At 44.7% G+C, this 18,092-nt stretch overlaps 1 protein-coding gene across 3 annotated transcripts in view; it reads left to right on the top strand.

Annotated features, from left to right (window-relative positions):
* Positions 1 to 8,808: 8,808 nt before the first annotated feature.
* TEC (tec protein tyrosine kinase) overlaps positions 8,809 to 18,092 on the top strand; it is a 58,263-nt gene continuing 48,979 nt past the window's right edge. Inside the window, exons 1-2 of one of the 3 annotated variants that reach the window (XM_088131125.1) lie at positions 9,684 to 9,819; positions 14,119 to 14,289. The gene's annotated coding sequence lies outside the window, so the exon portion shown is untranslated. Of the gene's footprint in view, positions 8,827 to 9,505; positions 9,820 to 14,118; positions 14,290 to 18,092 lie in introns of those variants that run through there. The other 2 variants (XM_088131127.1, XM_088131123.1) reach the window with 2 other exon arrangements.

The following is an 18,092-nucleotide window of genomic DNA, read 5'->3' as shown; positions in this document are numbered from 1 at the left end:
TTCCTCCAGAAAGCCAGGTCTTTGCATAATATGTCCAAAGCAGGATAATTTGAGCCTGCAGCAAAAGGAATGACGCAGAGATGGGTTGAATCTGGTTGGGGGCTGTGGAGGAAAAAAATCTAGAAGAAAACTCCCCAATGCTTCCCTCCAGGAGAGGTAGGTGGGCAAGGGCTTATAATACTGGATAATGCATAGTAAATCCTATGGCATCCCCAGCACCCTTCTCCCAGGGAGACCTGCACGGGTTGGTATTATCACCAGAACCAGGTGGCACCTAAATGTAAGCAATACTTTGGGCGGCTGCTGGTTAAAAGTTTGGAAGAAATTCCAGAAGCCAAGCTATGCATGCTTCCCCTGCCTTGTGGTAACAGTAAACATAAATAAGCATCACTTGACCTAACTTTTTTCCTATCTTTATTTCAAACAAAAACAAAGCTGTATTTTATCAAACTTTTGAATGTTGCCTCTGCTATGCAAACTTTATAACTGTGGATTATATATCACAGTTGATGGCTTAATATGATGGGTGAACTCCAAGAACTGTATCAGCAGAAACAACCGTTAAAACAATGTACTGTAGTGTGTGAACACACAACTGCAGTTAAATTGCCCCAGGAATATCTCACTATAATCACTAGAGGGCAGACTGTGTCCAGTACCTGACTGTTTATATAGCGGACTATACCTGTTTAACTGCAGTATAAAACAGTATTGATTTTCAGTTATAAAATCTGGAAATATAAAAATTTTAAGTTGATTCATGAACGTAATCTCTTCAAATTAATAGAGATATTATACTAAAATACAATAGTGTGAGCTCAGGTTTTGCACAACTGTGGAGCATGGGTGCCCTTGCATTGCATCTGTGTCAGTGTTTCTCAACCTTGGCAACTTTAAGATGTGTGAACTTCGGTTCCCAGAATTCCCCAGCCAGCATTAGGAATTCAGCACCCTCCTGTAAAGGAAATGCAAACCCTGAGTAGCTCCATTCACCGAATATGATTGGGATTCAGACTCTGCAATAGCAAAGGATCCATATAAATCTCACATGTGCTTAGTTTTGACTGTAGGGTCTTGTATTTTCAGTAGGAAAGTTCATATAACACTATTTATATATAATCAATAAATCAATAAAAATAAATCAATAAATTGTATATTATATTCCCCAAAGTATGCCTCACTCCCTATTTTCACTTTGATGGACAAATATACCAACAAATCAGAGGCACACCCACGGGATCACCACTCTCAGGACTCAGCAGAGATTTTAACGCAACGCCTAGAAACTATAGCACTCCCACACATACAGCCTAAAGTATGGATCCAATATGTAGATGATACCTTTATTATAATAAAAAAGGAAAAACTAGAGAAGACATATGAAACCATCAACAACATCTTCAAGAATAAAATTCACCAGAGAGGAAGAAAACAGCAACACGCTACCCTTCCTGGATATCCTATCAGCAGAGGAAACAACAGCAAATTAGAAACCCAAGTCTATTGGAAGACAACCCACACTAACCAAGTACTCCATTACCAAAGCAACAACCCAGCCTCCCACAAGAGGAGCTGCGTAAGAACATTATTCAAATGAGCGCAATCACACTGCAGCAACCCAGAACAGCAGAAAAAGGAAACAGACCACCTATACGACATCTTCCAACAAAATGGATACCCACGCAACTTTATCAGAAAGTGCCTGGCCACTCAACCCACTACAGCACAACCGACACAAGCTATGAAAAGGATCGCACTGCCATGCATCAGAAACGTCTCAGAAACTACCAATAGACTATCATAACCACACGGCATCTCCGTAGCACACAAACCAACTGAAGCCCTGCAAAACATCTTAAGCAAACCAAAAGACCCAATAGCCCAAGAAGGAAAAACAGGAGTCATCTACGACATACAGTGTAAGGACTGTGACAGCCACTATGTAGGACAGACAGGCAGAAGACTAGGAGAGCACATCCACGAGCACCAACTAGCAGACAGAAGACGCGATGGAAACTCCATAATCTCACAACACATGGACAGACATAACCATAGTTTCAACTGGGAAACTCTCAGCATCTTAGGCCAAGCTAAATCCAAAAATGCGAGGGAATTCCTGGAAGCTCGGTATTCAGACAAGGCAGCCATCAACAGGTGTAGAGATAAACAGCATCTACACACTATTCAAAAGAGAGAATAAAAAGGAAACAAAAAGACCAGAACACCTCCTCACCAGCAATCAACACCCAGATAAGCAGAGATTAACACCAGGATTATCACCAGACAGACAATCGAGCAGCAAACAATACCCTAATCAAGGAACCATGGGGCGGGGGGGGGACCCCCATCCCCACCAACAGTGACAGGGCAATCTACTGTATATAAACAGTGAGAAAACCCCACTCCCTTCTAGCACTGAAGACGTGACCTAGCCGGGTAATGGAACATTTGCAAGAAAACAGCCAAGCTCAGAGAACCCCAAGGACTCCACAGTTCAACCCTGAGCTACACATATTCGCTTCTGTTGGTAACACATTTAGTTATTTTATGAATTAACTTTACATTTCAACAATGACTGAGGTCTTTCTGTATTTACAGTGGAATATCCTGTAAAACTAAAAAGCAGAGTGATTAAAAGCAATAAATACAAACATTGTGTCAAGAATTAAAATCTTGCTTAAAAGTGTTTTTGTAGGGCCTTTGTGAAAGTTGCGAAGGGTTCAGCCCCTCCACTCAGCAGGGAGTTCACTCCAAAAAGCTGCCGCCGCCACAGAGAAGACTCGGCTGTCCACATGACAAGTGGACATGGCTGTCCACGGCAACCGTACTTGGACCTCCGCAGATGATCTCAAAACAAGCGTTCTCTCAAATAGTCTGGTCTTTCAAGATAATAACTAATCTTTTGTATTTAAGCAGGAAACAGATTGGCAGGCAGTGTAACGCTCTTACTCCGGAGAGTAATGAATTCTCTTTGTGTTTTTCCAAAGACCAATCTGGACTCTACCAGCTGTGATCCTTACTGGGCAGCAATAGACTGGCATCTGTTATACATCAGCTCTCCCATGACTGCAACACATTGTTTCTGGGACACTTTTGAAGATGGTTCAGCAACTTTAGTCAGCCCAAAACAGAACTGCGAGGCTACTACCAGGCTGGCCAGTAAGATCATATCATGCCAGTACTTCGGCTGCACCTAATGCCAGACTGTTTCTAAGTCCAGTTCTACACGGGGTCTGTTGTTTTAAAGCCTTAAGTAACTTGGGGCTGGAGTCAAGAAATGCTTCCTCCATTAGGACCCACTGGAATATTTGCTGGCCCTCCACCGGTGCCCTCGTCAAGTGAGGAGAGGAGAATGGCTACAGGGGTGTGAGCCCTTTGAGGTAGTCTAGACAAGAGGCACAACCAGGAGTACTAACTCTGTCTTTTTTGCAAGGTTACATTAACAGAACCTTGCAAGACTAAAAGCATTCCTCCCCTCCGTTCCTTTTACTCTCTGGAAAACTAGGGAGGGTCCCTTCTAAAATGTTTCTTACGCCCCCCCCCCCCGCTGTGGGCTGAGATACCTTTTGCCTGCCCGTGGTCCAGTCTGCAGCTCTCCCGCCTGCCTCCCAAGGTCATTCCCACATGCCATTGCAAAGAGGCAAGACCTTCCTGGCTGAGGCTCTGCGTTAAGAATGCCCTCCTCAGAGAGGAACACCTGGCACGCATTAGAGTTTCAGTCGCACCATTACAGCCACCGTCTTGACAATACCCTGTGGATACCTGGTTCTGCCCCCAAAATGCCTTTTCTCCTAGGCGTTCTATAATCCTAACTGGTAGCTGGAATTGGATTTTATGCATTTGAATGTTTCCTATACTATTGTTTTTTCCCTCCTCCTCTTCCTCTTCATTCCAGAATTTTTAGAATGGTTTAATTCGCTTTGTGGTCTTCCCAAGTAACTTCAGATTGAAATGACTGGATGTAAAATAAATATGTAATAAATAAATCAATAAAGAATGCACACTGTATATTATATTCTCTGAAATATGCAATCGCATTGCCCAAGTAAATATGTTAAGTGAAATGGGATTTCAAAGTAACCAGCTTAATTCCAGAATTAGGATGTAATTTTTGTAAAACAAAGGCAGTAATAAAGTTGAAGTTAATATTCATAATATAAAATATAATATAGCATTCATAATGAATATGTATATTCTTCTCATGAAGTATAATCTCACCATCAACATTCACGTGCAGACGACATCCAAGGTTCATTATTGTGAAATGTTCTATGCGGGCTGCCTATCCCTTTGGGTCTCACAGTCTGATGTAAATAAATATGTAAAAACCGGCTACTTACAAAGACTGGTTCGGAACTTGGCCAATTCTTAACTTGACAAAATGGAAAATACCTTATTATGTCAGCATTAAAAAAAAAGCATTGGCTTCTAGGCGGTTTCCAGACATAAGCTAAACTATTAGTTGTTCTAAGTCTTAAGTAGTGTGAGATATCGGTTCCTATCGTAACTGTGTCAAATGTTGATTACCGGCTGATGGAATTGGAGCCGAGCAAATATATTTTTGCTTAACTATTTAACAAGAATTAGGCATGATTTACAGGTTAATGTGCCTTAGGTTATCTGTTGCTAAAGGTTGTGTTGTAACTTGCAACTTCTTTCAGTTATGAAACACAGGAATATCTGTATCGATAGGAGTCAACCAGGGTCATTAATGCTCTCCGTAATTGCTCTGCTCAGAGAGGTGGAGAGAAGAGGCTTAAGGTGGGAAAAATAAGTGTTCCAACTTTGCCCTAGCGTGTGATGGAAGCTACCTACGCGGAGGAGGGTGATGGGGGAGGTCAAGGCTATAGGGGGGAGGGGCGCATTCCAGGAGGGGGGAGGAGGCAAGAGGCAGCACAGCCGAAGGAGGTCCAGGGCTGCCCCTCCCCAGAACCTCCCAGGGCAGATCCACCCGCTGCTCTCGTATAGGTTGAGTCTGGCCAGGTTCTGTCTCCAAGGCGTAAGCAGATAAGGGCACTGGGCTCGACCGGACTGCTTCATCGCTGCTCTGGGACCGAGCCTGACAAGCGTGACTTGTCCACTGATGTACCGGCTGTGTTCCCATAACAAGCTGAATCAGGTCCACGGCACTAGCAGCAGCATTCATGCAGCACACCAGGTTTGATCAGTTTTCGGCCGGGTTGCTTATCTATTAATTTCAATCAATCAATCAATCAATCAATCAATCAATCAGTTTTATTGATTAGTCTTGCAACCATATCAACCAGGAGGAGAAACATCAGCAAAAGCAAAACAAATATCTAATATACAAATCCATAATAGATTAAAATATATAATAGTAAAATGAGATAGTACTGAGTTTAATACTACTATAAAATCGTTACAGTATGTATCACTAATATCATAAGCCAGATTCATGTGAGACCGTCCCCCCTACATGATACTCCAATCTGTTCTCTATATCGGGCTCTCAACTGAGCTGCCTTGTCCACAAACTTGGCAGTCCTACTCACAATAAAGATATTTGTGCCTGAGAGAAAATAGGATAATCTGTATTTGGAGTCCCAATGGAGTGTTCTTTTCAACAGAGAAGACAGATGATTAAGCCTAAGTGAGTCATAAAGTTTGCAGTCGAACAAAACATGGCCAATGTCTTCTATAGCTGGGTCCCCACAGAGACATAGCCTCTCATCATAAGGCACGCGATGGAAACGACCATATTTGACCATGGAGTCCAGTAATTCGAACCTAGCTCTAGTGTAGGCCCTTCTCAGGTTTTGATTTAGACTCATCGATAGATATTTTTTGGAATTAAAGGTAATTTTGTTCTTCGCCAACCATTTTAATGACCCATTTTTGGCCAATTCCTCCATGTCCAATTGGGCACTGATATCCAGGGCTCGCTGTTTAAAAATATCCTTTGCCTGTGAAGAATTAGTGAGTACCTGTTGTGTAGAAAGCCCGTATTGTGAAATAACTTTAGTAAAGTGTTTTAACCAAGATATGGAGAGGTCCATACTTGCTTGTTCCATCAGGCATAATTTGGGAAGCCTGTCATAATCCATTAACTGGACTCTCTGCCAATAAGAAAAGACCTTTATTACTGACTGGTTCTGTATAGAATGGGTACCTGTTTCCGCTCTGATCGCGGGGGCTGATGTATTCTTATCTCCTCCCAATATGTTCCTTAAAAACGTGTCTGGACGTGATCAAGAGCGGCCGGTTTTGCAAGGCCCCACACTTCCGCTCCATAAGTCAGCATTGGGACTATTTTTGCTCTGAAAACTTTCAGTATAGGGGGCAGCGTGCCAGGATATTTATAATTATACAGTTTTAATAAACTTTTGGCATGGACCTCAACCCTCCCTGCTGTCCTTCGGAAGTGGTGTTCCCAGGCTCCAGTATCAGTAAAAACCACTCCCAGATAGGTAAAAGAATTCACCTGTTCTATTGGCTCCCCCTTTATCTGCCAGTTGTATTTCACTCTCTTTTTACTAAAAACCATCACTTCAGATTTGAATTTATTTATAGTTAGAGAGTTAGAAACACAGTAATTATTTAGCTTTTTCAAGAGTCGTCTCAGACCTATTTGAGAATGTGCCATTAAAACCATATCATCTGGATATAAAAGCACATTTACAAAGGTACCATGAATTTTTAGCCTGCGTGTGTCTGAGGTACATAGGAATCCTGGCATATCATTTATGTAAAGATTAAAAAGCATTGGAGCTAGGATGCAACCCTGCCTAACACCTCTATGAGTGGGAATGCTCTTGGTTAGAGAGCCATTTACGCCAGTTCTAACTTTTAGATGGGTATTTGAATAAAGGGCCTTTACCAGGAATAAGAGTCTGGGCTCCATATTTAAGTTAATCAGTTTCTTCCATAAGATATTTCTATTTATGGAGTCAAAAGCTGCGGTTAGATCTATAAATGCAGTGAACAGTTTATTGCCTCTAGCCAGTTGTTTTGTAATAAGATGGTATAAGGTGAAACAATTATCTAATGTAGAGCGATCTGGTCTAAAACCAGTTTGTTCCTCTACAAGGAGGTTTGTCCTGATTACCCAATCCTCTATTTTGCCCAAGAGGTATTTAGCATACATTTTTGCTACAATTCCAATGAGACTTATTGGCCTATAATTTTGAGGATCAGATCTGTCTCCCTTTTTATGTATAGGGACAACCATTGCAACTTCCCACCCTACTGGAATAGTTCCTGTGTTATTTATGTAAGTAAACAGGCCTGCAAGTAATGGGGTATTAATTTATTTGCAGTGCTTTGGTGGGTTTTGTGATCCCAGGCATTTTGATTAGCTTATGGTTCAAGGTACTGTGCAAACCAGAAACAGTCTAATTTGCTAACAAATTAAGTGTGTAGCGTGGACATAGCCACCCATTTTTGCCCAATATACATTTAACTTGGCGGTTCTCAAACTTTTCAATGACTTGGGTGACAAAAGAAAATCATCTAATTGGTGTTAGGACTGGGCAAGAAATAAATATACCACTTTTAGTCATTGCATTTTAAATCCATGTATTAGAAGGATTCTAAAACTTCTCAGAACAGCAACTGCCCACTCTTGGCTCTTACAGGCGAAATGAGGAGGAACGTTCAGAGTGAGTTTCCATGGGGTTCCCACCTGGCCTGTGCAAAACCCAATCAGATATCAAAGTGTGTTCCTGCTCTCCAGTCTGACTTAACCAGAAGAAATTGTGTGGATACTGTATTGGAATCCTGCAAGCAACAACAGATAACAGTGATATAATACTAATTCTAATAATTTATTAAACTTGTATGCCACCCAACTCTCAGCAACTCTGGGCAGTTCACAACAATCAGACAAATCACCATAAAATCAGTAAAACAAAAAAGATACAGAGGAAGGATGGCAAGAGGGGTCTCAGTTTCCCTCACCAAAGGCCTGGGTGAAGAGCCGGGTCTTCGCGGCTCTTCTAACCAGCAGCAGAATAAGGGCCACCTGGATCTCAGGGGAACCTCGTTCCAGAGAACGGACGCTGATGCAGAGAAGTCCTGCTTCTGGGATCCCAACAAATGCCATTATTTAACTGAAGAAACCCAGAACGTGCCAACCCTGCAGGACTGAATCTGCTGGGCAGATGTTATGGGAGACAGGTGGTCCCTCAGGTAACCAGGCCCTCTGTCATGTAGGATTTTATGGGCAACAGCCAGAGCCTTGAATTGCACCCGGGAGCAAACTGGCAACCAGTGTAGCTCACAGAGCAGGGGCGTTAAATGGGCATACCAAGGCATGCCCGTTACTGCTCGTGCCACTACACTCTGGACCAGTTGAGACTTCCAGGTGGTCTCCATAAGTGGACATCCTTTATCCAGAGAGATGCGGGGCACAACGCTGATCTTAAGGAATATCCTGGCTCTGAACAGTGGAATAATAACGCAGATGCGAGAAACAGCAGTTGACGTTCTGTTCATTAGGATTTATGAACAGGATCTATTGTTTGGCGGCCCAGGGAAGACAAAAGCATTGTATTCCTGTGATTGTATGCATCTCACCAGGCTATGCCAAAACGGCAAAAACAACAATAATCCCTCACCCTTTGGGACAGGGTGAGGATGGCTGTGTTCGCTCTCGTTTTTTTGCAGAGGAACGAACGTTGCCACTTTCCCTTGCAGGCTTCTGAGCAGGAACAATGCGCGCTGCCTGGCTGGGGGGGGCACTTCCTTTGCGCAGGTTCCTCCTATTGTCAGCTGTTAACAGAGCGATCCCCTTCTTGTCGCGCCACAGACGTCTGGTACGAAACCCACGTCTGCGTATCAGAACACCAGGACGTGTCCCCATATGGTGTACGTGATGTAAAAATAATGTACCTTATTCAGTACTACCGTATTATTATTGTTGTTGTTGTTGTTGTTATTGTTATATTGTTTTAAACTGGATAGTGTGTTCTTGTTTTAGTTGTGAGCTACCCAGAGGCAGCAGACACATCTGGTTAATAAATAACTAAAGGGGAGGGTGTAGCAATGAAACGTATTTCGCCCGTCCGTTTCGGCAGGTCGCCGTGGGGACCCCGCCCCCTTCGCATCGGGCTTTGGGTGCCAGCAAGGCCCCCCCGCCCGCCGCTGGCGCCTCTGGGCCCCCGCGGAGGGGAGCGGAGCGGAGCGGAGCGGAGCGCGCCTCGCGGCTGCCCGGGAGAACTCCGGGCGGCGCTGGCTGGACGGGAGAGGCGAGCGGGAGCCCGGAAGGAGCGGGAGACCCCGGCCGCGGCTGCCTTGCGCGACCGCCTTCTGCAGAAGGGCGGCGGGCTCGGCCAGCGCCCCCGCAGCCGGCAGCGCCGGCGCCCCGGTCCCGCAGCTGGCGCGGAGCTCGCGTCTCCGTCGCCCTCCTGCCCGCTCGCGGCGGGGCGCTCGCTCGCCCCGCCGCCCCTCGCCGCGCCCCCTCCCCGAATGCGCCGCCCGCTCCGCTCGGCGCCGCCTCCCGGGCTGCCCCTGCCCCTCTGCCGCGGCGCCTCCTCCCCCTCCTCCCTGCGGGGCGGGCGGGGCGCGGCAGGTGGAGGCTGCCTGGGCGGCGCGGGGGGGGTGCGCGCGAGCCGAAGTTCCGCAGCGCTCGCTTCCTCCTCCGGCTGCGGCGAGGCGCAGCTGCCCCCGCCCCGCCCCGCCCCGCGCCGCGCCGAAAACAGCTCCTGCGGAAGGCGCTGCCCGGGGAGGGCGAGGCTGCCAGCGCCTTCCCGCCGCGCAGGGCACGGAGAAGGCGGCGGCGGCGGCGGCGGCGGCCGGGTCCCCCCGCGGAGCAGCTGCGTGCCCTCCGCGCCGCCAGCAGGTCCCGCTGCGCCCAGCCAGGTAGGAGGACGCGGCGGCTCCGTTCCGGCGAGCCCCTCCGGGGGCCGGAGGCCGCCGAGGACAGGGCGCGTCTGCGGGCGCGCTGGCCCCGGCGGCGCAGGTGGGCTGCCCCGGCGCCCGGGCTGCCCGCGGCTCGGCCCTCCGCTGCACCCGCTGCGCCTGCCGGGCGGCGGCGGCGGCGGCTCTGCCTGGCGGGGGAGTCGGTCTTGCGGCTCCGAGCCGCGGAGGCTTCGAGTGGCATCCGCCCGGGGAAGAGCCCTCCGGATCACCCCGTGGCTGAATAGGCTGCCTGGGCGGGAGAGGCGACGTGGTGGCCAGCTCGGGGTCTCCGGCTGCGGGACCTGGAAGTTACAAGCGAGAGCTCTGGGTCCCTGAGCCAGGAGGTGCCAACCGAGGTGCGCGTCCAGACCAGAACTGCGCCAGAGCAGCGCGGTGCAGCGGCTGGCTCGGGCGGCTTCCTCAGCGGCCCGGAGGCCTGGGCCGAGGGCAGCTGCCCTCGAGGCGGCCGACCGCGTCCAGATGCTGGGCTGGAACTGGGAAGACCAATGTTCAGTATCCGCTCCCTGTCCCTGGGGAGAAATAACGATTTCACACGGCTTTTTTAAGCAACTCGGAAAGGGAATAGCGTGTTTTGCCAGGGTGAGCTACTTTATTTCAAGGCAGAACCATATTTATGCGCATTTGCACTAGGATAAACATCTTCCTTCATTCAACGACTTCCAAAACTGATATTTGAATGACTTAAGGAATCAATATTTCACAGCTTAAGAGCGGGCAAACGCTAAAAACTGTCCTGAAAGACTTTTCCAACAGCTAGATTTTAGGGAAGACAAATACCAGAATTTTCTTTTCTAAAAATAGGTAATTGGTGTGTATGAAATGGCTTTCTTTAGCTCTTGTTAAGGTCCTTGTTACTTTTATCCACAGAGTTGCTCAACATTTTTGTAAAGCTCAGCTTGAATTTAATTGCCTTATGATGGAAGTTCAACTGGTTAAGGACCTCCCACACATTTTCAATTCATGTCCAGGCAAATATTATAGCCACGTTGGTGATTCTCTTCTCTGATTAAAAGAAACACGATGATTTCAATATTACTGTGAGTGAGCTAGCACTTGCTGACCACGTAGCCTAAATTGCAAGTTTAGGACCATTGAGAACGATGGTGAATCCAAAATCTCAGCCCTTGCCCTGCTGAAATAGCCAGCAAAGATATTCCGTAATAACAGACGCCCTACTCAGGCGTTTAGACTGAAAACTGGAAGGTCAGTTAACCCCCTGCAGGAACCAGACAGCTTCTTAATGGTGACCCCCAGTTTATGTTCTTCATCTTGTTGGCCATCGGAGGCCGTGTTTGTATGTCATGCTCACCCACGATTTATTTAACTGTGATTTATCCAGCCCAGTTTTCTGGGTAGATATGGACAGTGTTTGCCAAACATAGACCAGCTGGGTTGTGATTTATTTATTTTATTTATTTAACTGATTATTATGGCCACCCACCTTACAAGTACAACTCTGGTTGGCTAACAGTTAAAGCACCAATACAAAATAATAACAAAATAATATAATAATAACCAGAATAAAAAACCTATCAAGGCAACTGTGGAAAATCCATCCATCCATACAGACAGCTGAAGTAATGCTGATGAGGTAGGTCATTACGGTTCCGTTTTTATTAAAGGTAAGGAACTGAGGCGAGAATACATACCCCATAGACTGGCGTGTCTACGTATAACACAAAGTTAAAAATATGATTTCTTTTTTTAGTGCATTGGGGTAACCCCTACCAGCTGTGGTTTATTTAGTAAGCTATGATTAACATAGCATGGGACTGGGTTATTACATCTGCCTGTCCCACCAGATCTAGCAGAGAGAGGGCATGCTGTGGGTCCCGTTGGCTAGAAAGCTTGACTTGGCGTGTCCTAGGTGACCGGCCTTTTCTGCTGTGGCTCCCGCTTTATGGAATATTCTTCCCCCCGAAGAGAGGCTGGCCTCATCCCTTTCAACTTTCCGGAAGTCTCTCAAGGCCTGGTTGGGTCATCAGGCCTGGGGATCCCAGGGGATTGGCGAAATATTGAGATGGCTCCAGTGTAATTAACACCTGTTCTTCGCCCAGTATATATATTTTTTATTTTTTTAGTTTTGTGCCTTTTATAATTTTAAGCTTTTAAATTAAGAATAACAGTATTAATATTTGTTTGTATATATTGTTTTTAGCTTGGTCGTATGCTGCCCAGAGTCACTTGCCTGTGAGATGGGTGGCCATATAAATATGACTAAATAAATAAATAAATAAATAAAAACGATGGCAGTAGGATACATAACCCAAATGTCTGATCTGTGGGTGGCTATCTAGGGGCTGACATTAAAGACACTAAGAATGCCAGGTACAGTATATAACTCATAATATTTTAATGAGGAGGGAGAATTTTGAGAAACGCTGCTTCATTTTCTGCCTTAGCATCCCACTTGGAAAAATGGAACCTGTCCTCTATCTCTATTATATGAAGTTCTTAGAGATACCCAACTATGAAATTTTTAGAGATACGAAGCAGTGCCTGTATGCCAGTGTTGTCCAAACTTGGCCACTTTAAGATGAGTGGACTTCAACTCCCAGAATTCCCCAGCCAGCCATGCTGGCTGGGGAATTCTGGGAGTTGAAGTCCACTCATCTTAAAGTGGCCAAGTTTGGACAACACTGCTGTATGCAGACCTCTTCCTGGATCCAAGTTCATTCCCATTGTCCAGAGAGCAGGTTCTTTCATTGATGGAGGTCAAGTGGTAGATAAGATGTGGTGCCTTGTGGACACTGTCCCTTAACCCACTTTAGATTCCTTTATCCTTCAGACTTCGCCCCTGGGAATCCATCACAACGTAGCCTTGCAGATAAATCCCGGAAAATGACTACAGCAGGTCATTTTTTTACTGGGACTAGTTTGGTTGCCTGGTGGAAATTCTTAGATTCTGCAGGCAATTTGTTAAATGCCTGGAAACTGAACTCCGTCATACCTCAAGAGCGCCAAGCTGGTGTAGGTTTTCTTTACAGCCACTAATTATGAAGTCCACCTCAGATGTACCCACCTGCTTCCACGTTTGTGCCCCGGATTCCGCGAGAGAGTCCCAGACGGGCTCTAATGCCGCAGACGAGGAAGAGACCCAGGTGGGACGCCCTCCACGCCATCCCCACCATGAGGCATTGTAAGGCCTCCTGCCTCGTTTAATGTCACGGCAAGTAAGCCGCAGTGAATGCAGACTCAACACCCCTGTTTTCCCATAAAAGTTGAATAAGGTGTGCGGCCCAACGTAGAGAGATTGTGATTTCAACAAGAGAGGGGAGTTGTGCAGAGCATGGCTTCTGGAGAACGCTTATATTTTCCTCTGTGCAATCAAGTCATATAGCCTGGGCACCCGTGTTTCTGTCTGTGTGTGAATTGGGATGCCCGGGGTGGGCTGCCTATGCTTTATTCTGGGTCATGCGATCAGGAGGGAGGAGACACAGAGTGGCAAAATGGCGGCGTTCCAATGGGCTGCCCTAACACCTTTCCCATCAAGGTGCATTGGGGGATCTTTTCCCCCTGAAATGTTTTCCTGGCTGCCTTCGGCCCATTTTTTAACTCAATTTTAATCTTTTTTTTTTGCTGACTTCTCTCCCTGCCCCAAATCTGGTCCCCCTTGTTCAGTTTTTGGAGAGTTATCCTGCTGATGGACAGACAGACAGATGGAAGGAGCCTTTCCTTTCTAACATTCCATTGGGTTGGAAAGTTTAAAAAACAATATACCTGAATAACAAAACCATAAGTACAGATAGAACATTTTCATCACAGCAGTTTTCATGATAGCTGGTGAAACAAGTCACTGTTAATTGAAAAAAAAAAGTTTGACATTTAAGCAATAGGAAGTATTGAAGTTTCAACCTCATATATTTTTGGTAATTTTCACAGTTCTTCCTTTTTATGTGTATATCACACCTTTGGATTGCTGGAAAATGTGTCAGTAATGAATGCTAATAAACCTAGTAATTTTGGAGATTCTACACACATTTGACTATTTTCATGTAAGATTCTGCCTTAGGTTTTATTTTAACATGGCAACTTATATATAATGGTATTTTTTTTTTCATCTTGGGGAGAGAAGTCATGCTTAAAAAAAGTTCAGCTCCAGAGGCCACAGGTGACATAGTGTTGCTGGAAGAGACTTAAACATTTCTTTCTACTGTTTTAAGTATATCTGAACTTAATTCAGTTTCTCTCTCTCTCTTTTTATTTCTGACCCCAAATTGGTGTGAATCCATGCTACAGCTTGCCACTGAATTTCGTCATGATCTTGGGGGTCTGGAAGCTATAAAAAGTGAATCAGGGGCTGCAGGAAGCTCATGAGCCATGAAGTGCAATCCTTGACTTCTGACCATAGGAAAGACAACAGCAGGAGGAGCAAACTAGACGTGATGGTTATAGGGCTAAGTCTTCTGGGTAGGTTTTCCTGTGACTGATGGGGATATAACCCTCCTGACTAAACAGGCTGAACGTTTAGGAGTCATCCTGCTACTTGAGAACTTGGTTGTGGTGACACCTAAAAGTACTTTGATAGCTGTGGTTTTAATATGGTCCCCGTTTTCTTTGATGGAGAGGAACTTACAATGTTAATCGAGATTTGACTTAACCGATGCCCTTAAAAACAACTCAAAAGCATAAGTAGGAAATGACATAACAAGCACTGTTGGAGGACTCTTTAGAGATGTGGGAAGGACGTGGCATTTCAGTTGAGGGGCTTTAGCTGCCCTTCTTGGTCCAATTTTGTGTGCTGGAAACGGACCAACTTTTACAATTCGGTTCCATCAAAAACCATATAGTTTCCATATATGTCTTTCATATAATTTCTAGAATAGGATGTAGAGAATCCGATGACCACGTGCAGAATGCAGATATTATATTCGTGTACAAGGAGAGTTTGCCAATTTTCCTCTCAACAAGTTGTTCCTAGAGCAGTGTTTCTCAGTCTCAGCAACTTTTAAGAGGTATGGACTTCAGCTCCCAGAATTCCCCAGCTAGCAACGCTGTCCTAGTGGAGTACTACTCTGGTCTTCTGGCTTCCCCTGAAGGAAAAGGAAGAGCATCATCTACCGTTTACCTTTAGTAATTATTTCCTGTGAGGCATAAGTCCTATATGCTTAAGGCAGCATTTCTTAACTTTTCTGCTATCATGGATTTCTAAATAAACATTCAGAAAATGCAAGGACCGCTCACTTAAGCACATACACTTTTATCTTCAAGAGAACCAGAGTTTACATTTTCAGTGTATAAGATAATGATTATAGTTAACATTTATGTGTACTTTCTTATCCTTCTTATTTTAAGGGCTTTTTAAATTAAATTTTGTACCAAAAAATTCAGCCAAAATTATTTATTTTCCACTTGAATTATTGTATACATTTCATCCCTTATAATAATAACTCTTTAGCTTCATGGCATTTGACCTATTTGACAAAGTTTCAGAACATAATACCTCAAAGGACTGCGTGGGAGTTGGGGAATGGACCTCCAGCCCAGTGAAATCCAATTTTAGACAGTCATTGTTGTATTTCCTGTTCACACTTTGCTTTTGGGTTTGCTTATGTGAGACCAAAGTTCTAACTGGCATAGCAGATGTAATAATAATAAGCTCCTGTAAAAGTAAGTAACGACACTTAGAACCTCCTCATTATTGTCCAGGACTGAAGTTGCTGTTTGTACTTTTCCATTAATTAATTTTCAGTCCTGATCCATTTTTGTGAACCAAATTAGGACAATCCAGCATCGTAAAGAGCAAAAACAAGCTCAAGAAATATAAAAATATCTATGGAAACAGGTACGAACAGTACAAACAACTAAGATCTGCTTGAACGCTGTTTGTCCTGCAGCTACAGCCGGCCTTGCAGATGAATGAAAGTAGATGGCGGGTTTTGTACGCAACCGTTTGCAACGGTGTAATGCATTGTGTTTAATGATTTCTTCCATTGGATCTAAATAATGTACTTTCTAGGAGAGGGGTGTATATGATTCCTTAAACTTTTTTTATGGCCACAAACATTATGCTACTTAAATTCAGTAGCAAATCACATAAACTTGGTGGTACGTTTCCTCGCCAGTTTTCTGAAGGAAATTGAAGAAGTAAATGCTGGAAACATTCAGATAGATTTGGCATACCTAATAATGCTTCACTGAGACATCCTCCAAAAGCCAACACTCTAGAACAGCGTTTCTCAGCCTTGATAATTTTACGTTGTACGGACTTCAACTGCCATTCCCCAGCCAGCATGCTGGCTGGGGAATTCTGCGAGTTGAAGTCCATATCTCTTGAAGTTACCAAGGTTGAGAAATGCTGTGGTAGAAGAAATTGGCCTCATCCATTGTGTGACATTATGTTGGCATTACACCAACTGCAAACCCTCTTCCTTGAAGGTGACTCCTGGTTGTAAAGAGATTGTCTACTCCTAGGACAGGCTGCTTTAGTTGAGCATTGTAAATACTGTTTCGCAGTGGTTCCATTGTTATAAATAGCAGTATAAGATGGTCACTTTCAGAAAGTGGCGTTGGGGGTTTCTGCTGAACTCTTGGGAATTGTGTTTCAAGACTCTGCATGTTTCCATTTGGCCTTCTGTGTTATTTGCCATGGCTGTGGAATTAATGAGCAAAATCAAATGACATCCAGAACGGCACACGCTTTTTGAATCAGAGCCTTGGTGGAGGGAAGGAGGGAAGGAAGGTCAGTCCAAAGATTTTGTCGGACGCTTGGTTCAGTTGCCTCGTTAAGTGATATTCCACCTGTTATGAAGCGGTTACATTTGTTTTAAATCAGGGATGGCTGTCATTCCCCCAGGAATAATCCGTTTGGATGTCAGAGCGTCCCAGGGCCAGCGCAGCTTCTGAAAACAACAGTGCCAAGTGTCCTGGTGAATCGGTCAATGCCACCCAAAGGCATTCTCTGGCCATTGCTGCTAGTAGCTGGCAGTATCCAGCCTGGAGATCCTAGATGTGTTCCTTGTTCAGCCCATATTTTAGGCTCACGAATTAAGCTTGTTTATGTTGAATGGCACATCATAGTGGTTATCCTGTGTAATGGAAGTGTGATATATTAATTACGTTCCATGTGAAGAAATACTTCCGTTTGTCTTGCTTACATTTCCTGTTGGTTTAATTGAGTGGTTTGTAGAAACTTCACCTTTTGGGGATCTGTTTTGAAAAAATGTTATAGGCCAAGAACGTGGCCCCTTTTTCCCTTTATTTTTTTTTGGGGGGGGTTGCTTTTCTTCTTCTCAGTTACTTGCCATGTGGTGTACTGATTTTTCTCCACATAGCTGCCAACAGTGCAGAGATAAGAAAATTTGCAAGTGATAGAAATCAAAATGCTACCAGTGGAGTTATTAATACATGGACAGGCACAAGACTAAGTTATTTTTGTAGATATTCAAAGTACAGTGCAGTAATAACTGAAAACAGTGTTTTCAGATGTTGACTTAGTGCAGACCTTCTTTTTACAGACTTTTATATATTCATGTTTAGAAATGAGTTTAAGCGTTTGAACTTTTAAAATAATAGTAAACGATCAGTTTGCAATATCTGCTTCAATCTTGCTGTTATCTTTGTTCTCTCGTTTATAAAAAGCGTTCTATAAGCATAACCTACTCAGAATAACGAGCTGGTGATTTATTTCCACTCAACATGAGAATGCCTCTGTTTCTAAGCAAGAGAGCTACCTTCCATTGCCTGACTCTTCTACTTCCTTGTGCTTCTTTGGCTTTTCCATAATTTAAATTTCTGAGAGGCATTCCTTCTTCCCTTCCTGCCCCCTTCCCAATTTTTATTTTTTAGAAGTTGAAAATTGTATTCTATTTTTCCTTTCAAAATGTCTTGGCTAGCAATAATAAACTGAACACAAGTAAAGTCAAAATAAAGAAAAGTGGCAAAATGAAAAAGGCACTTACGAAAACAAGTAGCATCCTCTAAGATCCGAGATGGTTTGGTGCAGCAGGTTTAATTTCAGGAGCTTAAGTCATGCAGATTTGATAAGGCTTCCTAAGCGAGGAGGTTGGGCATATGACTGTAAGTTATCGAAAAGGGAGGTGGCGTTCCCTCCGAAGAAAGTTGGGGAACATCGGGGCGTCTCTGTGCTCCCAGCTGAAGGCTCTTTGACCCTGGGAGGCACACGGGGGCCTCAGGTGACGATCTTGGTGGGTGAGCAGGCTCACCTGGGAGAAGGGGGATCTTCAGATACTCTGATCTCAAGAACGCTTAGC

This window comes from Python bivittatus, unplaced genomic scaffold, assembly GCF_059951505.1.
Source record: "Python bivittatus isolate LINGU-HERP-01145 unplaced genomic scaffold, Pbiv_v1 ctg000970_np1212, whole genome shotgun sequence".
NCBI classification, from domain to species: Eukaryota; Metazoa; Chordata; class Lepidosauria; order Squamata; family Pythonidae; genus Python; species Python bivittatus.
This window is presented reverse-complemented; position numbering and strand designations above follow the sequence as displayed.